Raw genomic sequence first — 11,162 nt, forward strand, 5'->3', positions numbered from 1 at the left:
GGAAAATCTAATGACTAGAGATGAAAAAGTCAGTCGACTACATGTAGCCTCACCCCGCACGTACACATGCACGCACGAAAGACACACATGCATGTAGGCGTGCAACACTGACACGTACACATAACATACACACGCATGCATGCTGGCGTGCAACACTGACACGTACACATGCACTCACAAACACACGCACGTACGCACCCATGCATGCAACACTGAAACGCACCCTTGCACGCACGCAACACTCACACGCCTGCATGCACACAACACACGACGCAAGACACACGCTTAACTACATGAAAAAGATGATGTCACACTCAATGAACAATCATCGGTTTATGAAATGCCCGCTTCTGGCCGCCCTGGCCCACCAAAGGTTCCTCTGCTGTGCGCTGTTTGCGTTGGGTCACTGACATGCAGGCCATGCACCCAAAGAGCCCACGCGTCAGTGGAAGAACGGCGCGGTGTCCTAGGTCAGAGTCGAGGGCGCCACTCACGGCACGCCCGGCTGAACACGCCTCCGTGCCGCATTCAAACGCCTCCATGAAACCCGCCCGTGTGGAAGCCGAGAAACCCACTCTGGACACACGTGCGTTCATGACCGGGCCGGTGTTAAACGAAACACCGGCCGAGCTCCTCCCGTCCGCCATCTATTTAATCCCCCTATTTAAACGAGGCCAAACGCCGGCCAAGAATCGCACACCTCTGCCGCTCCCCTATCTCCTCCACCATTTTGTCCACTCTTACAATGGCTTACGAAGAGTAGTTATTCTGCATCCAAGCCGGCTGGGTAGCCCGCCGGATATGAGCTATGCAGCTTGCTGATCCACCTCCCTCCCCTCGCCCGACGGAGCCAGTTGCCGCCCCAAGCCGGCGCGCGGTTCAGCAACTCGCCGCTCCAGGCCAGCTCGACGAAGAGCAGCGCACGAGCGTCGTTGCTGCCGTCCACGCCGCCGCCTCGTACCGCTCTCCCGTTTCTGTGGCCGAGACTCCTATGCCGGCGGCCGCGCCATGCAAGCAGCGATAGAAGCCGGGTGCGCGGAGAGCGACGAGTCGGTGGCCAGCGCCTCCGCGTCCGCCGCCATCATCGAGGAGAAGTAGAACACGGGAGGCCGCCGCCGCTTGGGTCCCATGAAGGCCACCGCGGAGGCGACGCCGGCATACACAGCAGGTGTCTTTCCGGATCCTTTTGTTGCGAGGACCTTCGTCGACCCCGCATGGGCTGCACGGAAGAGGTTAATGTTAGGATGAACTCGAGCCAGTGCCGGCCATGGCGAAGTAGTGGCCGGTGATGGACTCGAACCGATGCCGGCCACCATCATCTTCGGCACCAGCCAATGATATCAGTTGGGCAGTGGGGAAGCGAGCCGTCCTTTGCGCTGAAGCATATATCTCCGGGGCTCCCGGCAGTCCGGTGATCGTGCTGCCGGACATGAGGAACACAAATCGATCGGCGGGCGACCATTTAGGCCAGGTATTATATACCTGTGCTGTCCAGAACTAGCACCGCGTAGTTCATTTGAATGTAATGAAATCCGTCATGTTTGTGTGAAAATCCGGTATTTTATATGATTTCCGTTGTTGTTTATATGAAATATCAGTTTGTCTATGTGTTTGCGTGAATTTCGTCCGGTTGGTTGAGTTGCTGTCATAATGTGTGCGGCTACAGTTGGATGGCGTAATTTGTGGGTCGCCGGTCGGTCTGCGGGCAGCTCGGGCGGCATTGTGGGACAAAAAAACACAGCTCGTGCGAGCTCGTCTCCAACGTGTGCGCTAGAGGATGCATGACAGCATGAGCACCCGAGCCGTTCCTCGTTCATCGGTGGCAAAGGCACCGGTGGACAAAAGGGTCGCCAATATTTTGGCTACCCCGGGCAAGATCCAAACAACCCCTCCCAACAGATTCAAATCCCTCGTTCGCCGTGGAATTTTGCCATGTGTTGTTTTCATGGACTAGCAAGATGCCCGTGCATTGCATGGAACATCAAGATGCATTTTTTTACAAACTCTTGCATGTATGCAAGGGATAATTAATGTCCTGCTTTGCTAGTACCACGAGGCAAACACCATTAATATTGCATCGATTAGTGTTAGTGGCCTTGTATATCTGCAAATTGTAATTTTGATAGTGGCCCCTTGTATATAAAAATGGAGGGAGAAATGTGAGAGATAAGGTGAGGAGGAGTGGGGCATGGTGCCGTGGTGGTGACTGGTGGTCGGACTAGGCGGAGGCATGGGGATGGACGGCGCATTATGTCTAGGTTTGTATCTCTCTCACACACACCCACGTAGGTGGGGGACGTGCATGAAGAGAAGAGGTGCACGCATGGCGCACGTACTCCCGTCTCTTTCCCAACCACACCCGCGCGGGTACACGGTGGAGCTATTTCTATACAAAAAAGGCAGCCCACGTGGTAATTTGGCACGTGTACTGGTTGTCCACTTGGTGGAGGGAGGATCGTCTACCACGGGTGAACAAACAAATTGCGACTTGACGCGTTATGTTAAATTAAAAAAAGAGGCAAACCATGTGGGGCGTACCTTAGAGGCAAGGCTCTATACACTGGAGTACTTTTGATGTGTCCCGTCAACTCGCAGAACAAGGAGAAACTTTCTTAGTGCACCGTCTCCCCCGCCCACGGGCGCGATGGCTCGCAGGATGAGGTGAAGCTAGAGTACTACTGTACGCCTTTACGCCCGCTCCCTCGCACACGCGCGCGGTGGCTCGCAAGACGAGGAGAAAATTTTACTACTCCCTCCGTTTACTCCTCGTCTGTACTACGTACTTTGGTTAGTACTCCCTCTATTTACTTATACAAGGCCACTATAAAAAATACATTTTGCATCTATACAAGGCCACAAATAGTAATCGAGACAAAAGTTACTACTCCCTCCTTTCCAGTTTATGGCTCAATTTCAAAATCTCTCCAACCAAGGTAGACGGTGAGTGGTCGAATTAATTTTGTAGTTTGCACAGTAAGCTCGTTTTTCTCAAGAAGTTATGTTTACCGAGGCATTAATTAGAACGAATGCATGAATGACCACTAAATTTCCATGAACTTGTACATGCATTGGTTAGTTTCCTCTTGACACTGCTTGCGTCGGGTGATCTAACGCACCTCGAAATCCAACATGTAATGGTACTACTACTAGTATAGTAGAATTGAGACTTATCAAACGGAAAAATGAATGTTTTTAGATGATCCCTATAAACCCTAGTGGGTACGTACTCCGTAAAAACAGATTTTTCCAACACTAAGTCGCTCCCTTTCATGAATTCTGTAGTATACTCCTCCGTCGACGCTGCCTTTCACGAATTCTGTACTTCCTGTCACCGACATGTGGGACATATAGCAACCGGGTCGACGTGCCAAGCACCAAATAACAGTGCAGAACAGCACGGGGGACGCTCCTCGTCGAGCTGGCCATATAGAGAGCGCTCGTCGCCAAATTATGCATATAGTACTATTAAAAAAGCTAGTACGTGCTTAATTGGGGTGCTAAATTCTATTAAAGAAATACTAGTACTAGTATGTACATACTGAAGAGTTAAAGTAACGAGAAGAAACATAACATAGTTCTGCTGGGGGCTCAGCACAACACACCCCTCAAATTAAACTAAGCACACCTGAAATTAAACTATGCAACTAATCTGGTAGACACTGCATTAGAAGTTTAGAACTGCCATGAGAAACGACACTGCCACCTTACTCGGAGTCCTCATCCACGTCCTCGACTTTGTCCTTATCCCTCTTCCTTTTGGCCGATACTTCTTTGCTTGAACCGCCAACTTGGCTGTTGCTCTTCATCCAACCCTTGTAGATATTGAAACAAAGGTAGCCATCCATTGCAGCGTACTGGATGTGGTCTATATCTAGTACATTCCGCTGCCATGCATGACGATGAAACGTGTATGGAGGTTTCTCCAGTTTGTGGTACGAAGGATGAACCATGGCTCCTGCCAGGGTCAGCATTGAGGGCTGACGAGAGGGCACCAGCCGATTCTTTTGGAGGTCGAAGGGGTTGCCTACAACGAGGCCTATCCGACGCAGGACTTCTTTGTCGTTCTTAAAGTCTACAGTAACAAATTTGACTATTTTGTCCTCGAGAAAGTTCTTAAAATCCTGACACTCAACGTCGGCATGGCATATGTGGTAGACCAAGCAAACGTTATGTACGCAAACCTGGATCACGACGGGCTTCTTCCTCTCTTCGTCCTTTAGATCCTTCTCTCGTCCCACAGCTGTGGTGTACTCAACATCTAGCCCAGCGACCCACTCATCATGTGAGTTTTCGAACATGCGTCTGAAGCGAGAAAGGCATCCTTTCACCGTCGTGGAAGTACGGGTGTAGATGACGTCGAACTCATCGCCGGTGATGGTTCTAACCTTGTACTCACCGCCGACCGGGGAGATTTGGGACGCCATGGATTTGGGAGGAGGGTTAGCATTAGTGGAACTGCCGTAATGTGAATGGACGGGACAATTAGGAGCAAACCGCCGTAGTATTAAAGGATGTGCAGGAAAGTGTAGGAGCGAACTGCCAGCGTGCGAATGGCAGGGTAGCGGCTTTCCATTCTCCCGTGATACGGGCTTCCGAGAGCCCTTGGATCTGAGATCGAACAGTTGCATGGCGTGATTCTAGGCCTATGGGTGAATATCCTATCCTGGAGGGTTATTCTGCAAATTTTCAGCAACTTAGCATGCGACCATTTGATCTCAGATCCAAGGGCTGCCAGCAGCCCATATCATGGTCGCGCCTACCACGACCATCGCGTCGCTCGCGTGGTCGCGCCCTTGGAGATTTAACATGGTGCGTTAGGCTATCTGATGTTGGCATGTCATACATAGTCATCACTTAGTCACTCATACTACAACAAGGTTGGCTATAAGGTTGGCTATAAGTGTATTTTTTTACTCCTCTCTATCTCTTTCTTCGTACTCCCTCCGTCCCATAATATAAGAACATTTTTTGACACTAGCTAGTGTAGTATCAAAAACGTTCTTATATAATGGGACACAGGGAGTACTAGTATTTATTGCATTTGCCAAGGAGTGACCTCTTCCAATGAAATGGTGTTGCTAAGTTTGCTTCATTTAATTAGCTATAGACTAAAATTGTCTTTTCACCTAGGTACACGCGCTTAGCACCGTTTCATCCTTGGGTCACCAAACTAATCTCTCTCTTCTTGATTAACTTGCCATATCAGACTTTATGCCTATGTGGCAAGCTTAAGCACCTGTAGGAGCAAGTAAGTACAATAGTGCGCTTTACATGGCATTTTTGCATATGTGGAGGAAAGAGAGGCAAGGAAAAAGTGGAGAAGTGGGCTCTCATGCAAGAGCCAGCCTCTACTACTACATGGTGGAGCATTGGGAGAGGCACCTGTATGGAGGTGGTCAGGAATCGGGAGACTCACGCCGGTCGCAGCGCCGCAGTTAAAATGATAATGGCAAGTCAAATCACGGGCCCCCACCTGTCCAGCAGTAACTCGCTGTCAAATCACATAACCCTATGTTTGCAGCAGCCTACTCCCTCGTCTTCTCGCGTCTCTGTCGAACCGACTAGGCGGAACTGCCCCGCCTACCGTGCAGGAAAAGCCCCGCCCTTGACTTTTAAATACAACTACTCCCTCCGTCGGATGCGTTTGGTTGAAGGTATCGTATGAATGGATTGGTACCATTCAATTTTTTTGGGATTGAACCGTTCAATTCATGTGTTTGGCTGAATATAAGAGATGAGCTAATTATTTAAGACGGGACCACCAGTCATGCTCACATAGTCATGCATGCAAAGGGTGGCCATTTGATTCGACCGATTTGGTTGGGTGGAATGGTTCAGCATCTTCAATACATATTCTCTTTTTTTGACTCGAACCATTCATGTGCTTTATAACCAAACATGTCTATTTTCTGAACGATCCCAACCCATTCATGACCACCCTTGCAACCAAACACACGCCATCTTATGAAAACCAAATAATCCCACAATACTAAGGCGCAGTGCATTAACTTCTACCTCATTTCTTGTTTCTTCACATATCAACCAATAAGAATCCAATGATATACTTTTTGTGACATAGTAACTCATATTTAGTTAGTCAAATGGATGACCTAGAACTACGTGTAGGCCCTATAAACCGAGATGCCTACAAATAAAAAACCGAGATGGAGAGGGTAGTTCAGCATGTATCTTTTTAGATCAATATAGTCGGGATTCACCAAGGAGCAAAACCAAGTGGTAGGTTGCTCCTGTCGTGTTGGCGTAGAAACTCAAGCAGGGTCAGTCCACACACGAAATGGCGACACACTTAACAGGACCCCTTTGGCAGACATGTGGCTCATCCACCGTCTTGTTCCACGTGCGATGCACCAAATTACAGTTCGGAGCAGCGGTTGGAATTGGAGGCACCCCGGTCGTAGCGCCGCAGTAGTAGAAAATGAGCGATGAGGGGTCAAATCACAAAGCCCCATCTTTCCCGCATTAAGCTGGACGGACGAAGCAACCATCATTTCATTCTAGCGCGCAAGAGCATAAAGAAAAGAGAAAACAATGATGCGTGCGGCAGCTACCTAGGGCACCCTAGGGTGGGGGTCTCCACTATAGATCCTTTTTTTGAAAGCGCCTCCACTACAAATCGGCTTCTCCCTCGTCCTCTTGAAGAAAACCAATGATGAGTGTGGCGGTAGGGTTTGTAGGAGTACTACGGCGTGCGAGGCCACGTCGTAGTAAACGGGTTCGAGTCGACGCCTTAAATATGTGTGGGCCGCTTGGTTTTACGGGAACGAGGCAGCATTTTGGGTTCGGGGACCCGGGAGATATAGCACGTACAAAAAATTGTGGACCTAGGTTCGACCGAAAGGCAATGATGCATGGGCCCTGCATTTTGATATACCCGGGGCCGCGTGAAATTTGCTACTCTACTCAAAACTAGTAAGGTACACATGTATTGAACGCATGAGATTTCGAAACCAAATTATGAATAAATACACACTATAGCATGTAAAGCTTTGAGTCATATATGCATGATGTAGATGTTCATTTAGTTCTTATAGTTCATCTCATTCAAAATCAATTAGTTTTATAAAAATGTTAAGATTCATGGGGTTGTGCATTGTAAATCATAAAGTAAAAAACAAATAATGGCAATTCATTTAGAAAAAAATAATCAATTATGATACAAAAGATTCTAGAACAAAGGAGAAGTGCTTGTATTTTGAGGTTTGTGCATTATGCTTAAGTTCAACCATGGAGTCTTCTAAATTGTACATGTGGCAGATCTGGTGGAATGTTGATGATATGCAACGGCCAGTAGTACTCGGATTTGCCCATCTCTGCACTGTCGGGTTAGCTTCATCCAGCGACCATCTTTCAAAGTTATTGGCACACTATATAGTTCTTGTGCCATAGTTGCATGTTTTGGAAAAAAGCTACTAGTGGGTTGTACTATCTATTTAGGAATAGAAGATGCATACGTGGAAGTTGTAGGGAAAGAGATGACATGGAGCATCTCAATTCCTATGAGTAGGGATTGGAAAAGAGATGTCATTTGGTTCACATCATAGGAACTTTTCTATTGAATATAGAGATGACATGTATCTCAATTCCTATGAGGAGGGATTAGTAAAGAGATGTAATTTGGTTCATATCATAGGAACTTTTCTATTGAATATACGCTAATGTTTATTTTCCTTTGAAATTAAGGGAGTATAGGAATCCATTCATATGAACCAAGTGGCTCTAAAGCTATAGAAATGATATCATGTTTATTTCCTTTGAAATGTAGAGTATATGAATCTATTCCTATGAACCAATTGGCTCTAAAGGAAAAAAATCCTATAAAAATCATATCATATAGAGTTCCTATGATATTCATCGACACTAAAGGATGGTTGAAATTGCTGCGGGTGATACGATGGTCTTTCTTTGTAGACTCCTCACCCATCTTTATAGTTACCTATCGAAGATGAATGAAATGATATATACAGGGTATTCTACATGTGCAATTTGGTACATGAAAACTCGGTAAAAGTTTGCCAGGTTCTAATTTTCAATAAAGCTATATGCACTGCATTTCGAAACGGAGGGAGCATACGGCAGTTGCTAACACTCACGTGGAAGATTTGTGTGTAGGAGGAGTGGCTGTTCTGTTAAATGACATGGCAAAACTGACACTGTCGGATGCCGATCTAACGGTTCTTACGGCGTTCGTTAGGAAAAGGCTTGTGGCGAATGTTTGTCGAATAATGATTTACGGACACATGCATTGCATTGGTACGTGCCCCCCTCTCTCTCACGCACACGCACCCTCACGAGTCACGACTCTCCCGAGTCCTCTCGCAGACTCGCACGTCGCACCCATCGTCTATCTGCAGGTAGACATCACGCACATATGTGCTCTTCACACCCTACCCTCAGAACTTCTAAAAAACAAAAGACGGCGCGCACATTTTATTTTAGCTCACATGTCACACACTTATACTATTACTCTTGCGGTGAACGTTCTTTGGGCATAGTATATATTGTACTCTCACGAAGAGAAGCGGTGCACGCACGCACTAGTTCTCTCGCACCCACTCGCGGGTACACATAGGAGCGCATTTTTTGAAGCCGGTACAACAAAATCACTCCACTATATATAAAAGCAGGAGCCTTAGCGCTTGCTTTACTAGGGTTCCTCTCGTTCACTCTCTCATGCTCTCCAGATCTAAGCAAGACATAGGTGGCCACACGCTCTCTCTCTCAGCTCACGGCTGGTCACAAATCCGGCCGGACAACCTCAACCGGGGCAGGGGGTGTAGGTGCATCATTCACACCGTCGTCAGCGACGAGGGAGGAGACCAACAGCTGCCCGCGCGTCCCGATCGGTGGCCGTGCCGTTCTCTCCGAGAGAGTGCCGGCTCGGGAGGGCCTCCGACCCCTTCTTCCTCCCTGCGGTATTGTGGCCAAGATGCGGCCTCCCAACGCCGTCTTTGCCACATGCCGACGACCCTCAGGTATATATTCCTTCGAAAGCTGCCTTGCTCTACTGCCCCAGCTCTTCCCCCTTCATGTGGATCCTTTTCTACTTCCGTCCGCTGTTACAAAGCCACCTAGACTTCTACTATTATTAGAAGTAAAGCTAGTTCATACAGTGAACTCAAAGCGTTGGTTCAAACAGGGAAGAAAGTGGGAAAGCTGTAGCATGAATCTAGGACTTGGTTCTAAGAGGAAACGGGGGAAAGTAGTAATATGTGTCACTGTTTAAATAACCGTATTTCGTATTTGCGCAAACAGGGATGTCTGTCTCCATATCGTTTCGGGATGTCTTTCTCCGTATCGTTTCTATCCGCGCAATCAAAAGCACATACCTCAATTTTAGTACAACTGCGCAAAATGAGATGGCCATCCCTCGTTGCCGTCGTCTAACCTCCCTTCTTCAAGGTATCCCTACATTGGTAGTAACTAAGGTAGAATGACCAACGCAATCTAAAAGAAGCTGATTCATACGTTTTACTTCCTGATTGCAATGCAGGGACGAGCGAAAACAACTGCATCCTAGTCCGGAATGCACTTTCTACCAGTTCATCCATGGACCGAGGACTAGCTGGCACGACTACATGGCGGTTTTTTGGACAGGTGTGCGGATAAGAGGCATTGTGGTCTGCTTATTTCTGCAAATAGTGGTGCTTAAATTTAGTGGAATGCACAAGCATTTCAGCTGGCAGTACACTGCATGGTTCAGTTCAGCATTCCAGCTGAGACCACAATTATAATTGGTTATTCTGGAATGAGAGAACCTAACCCTGGATGGTGGCAACAAGAAAAAACCAGAGTGAACTCCAAGAAATTTAAGCCTGTCGGGAGGCCCTTTGCTTAGAGAAGCCTTGCTTGTTTTTTCCTGATTTGTAAACCTTCTCACAACTTTGTCTTTTGCTGTGAACTAGTATATGTTTGTTATGTTCTATGAATCATTGAGATGTATAAAATTGCTCAACTTATGCTTTTCAAGATTTTTATGAAGACGAGTTTAATTGTGAGTGTTCCACATGAGCGCTGGACTAGCGTGTGAACGTTTGGAATTTATTACATTGTGGCCTCAATTAACTGCATGAACCACTATAACAAGATACATAGTAGTTGCTTATATGTCAGACAACAGATTGTTGATTGTTAGCTGGTCGATAGCCTAGTGTTGAAGCGAGCTGAGCCAATGTGCCGTGTTTTGCACAACTGCTTACAAGTGGGGTAGCACCAACAGTGTTTACAAGTACTTATGTATACGTCAGCGCACGGTTCTCGAATGAGTGCTCTATTTCATCAAAACACACACTGCTCGTATGATAAACCGTGACAACTTATGTCTTACCATGCCATATTCATGAAAAAACTAGTGAGGACGCATCTGTTTTGGCAACAATTACGATGGTTCTCACATGATTCACGGGCACACAAAAGTAGCAGCAGTTCCCATAGACGAATTCAAACAGAGCACTAGCCCCAAAGGGGACGATAACAGGCAAGGTTTGGATAATTAGACACAATCCAAACTACTATTAAACACTAGCTGGGGCAACTATTTCATGCCTCGATCTAATTTGGGATGGACACAAGACGGACCTTGCCATGAACATCATCGAGGACGTCCCGCAGCAGCTCAATCCTGTGAACCTTCATGAAGACAACCTTGTGGCCTTGCCACTGATAGACTTGTTTGTGGAGGCATGCCACGTCATCTTCCTGCGTAAGCTTGACAAGAACAGTATGCCTCACAAACGAAGGAGTAGCTTTGAACTTCTTGTGCTTTAGTACACCCTGGACAACACGCCTGACAACAGTGAGGCTGGAATGCAACTCTTCATTGGTATAACCACAAATGGCTTCCAGGATCCAATAGCCTAAGAACTCTGTTTTCCCAGTGCGTATATTCAGGTCGTCCGCCTCATAGCGAGTGACATGCACAACCACACAATCCTTGTCTGCATCAGGGCTCTAATTGAAACAGAAACAAATTCTGAATTACTTTTCAGTATAAGAACCACAAGTTATTTAAACCACTATGTATAGCATGGCATCGAAGCTAATAAAATTTTGCATTATTAATCACCACATACTTCCTTTTCTAAAAAAAATCACCACATACTTAGATGAAAAACCACAATCGAGATCGGCAAAGAAGGAAATCA

Source organism: Triticum aestivum, chromosome 3B (assembly GCF_018294505.1).
Source record: "Triticum aestivum cultivar Chinese Spring chromosome 3B, IWGSC CS RefSeq v2.1, whole genome shotgun sequence".
Classification (NCBI taxonomy): Eukaryota; Viridiplantae; Streptophyta; class Magnoliopsida; order Poales; family Poaceae; genus Triticum; species Triticum aestivum.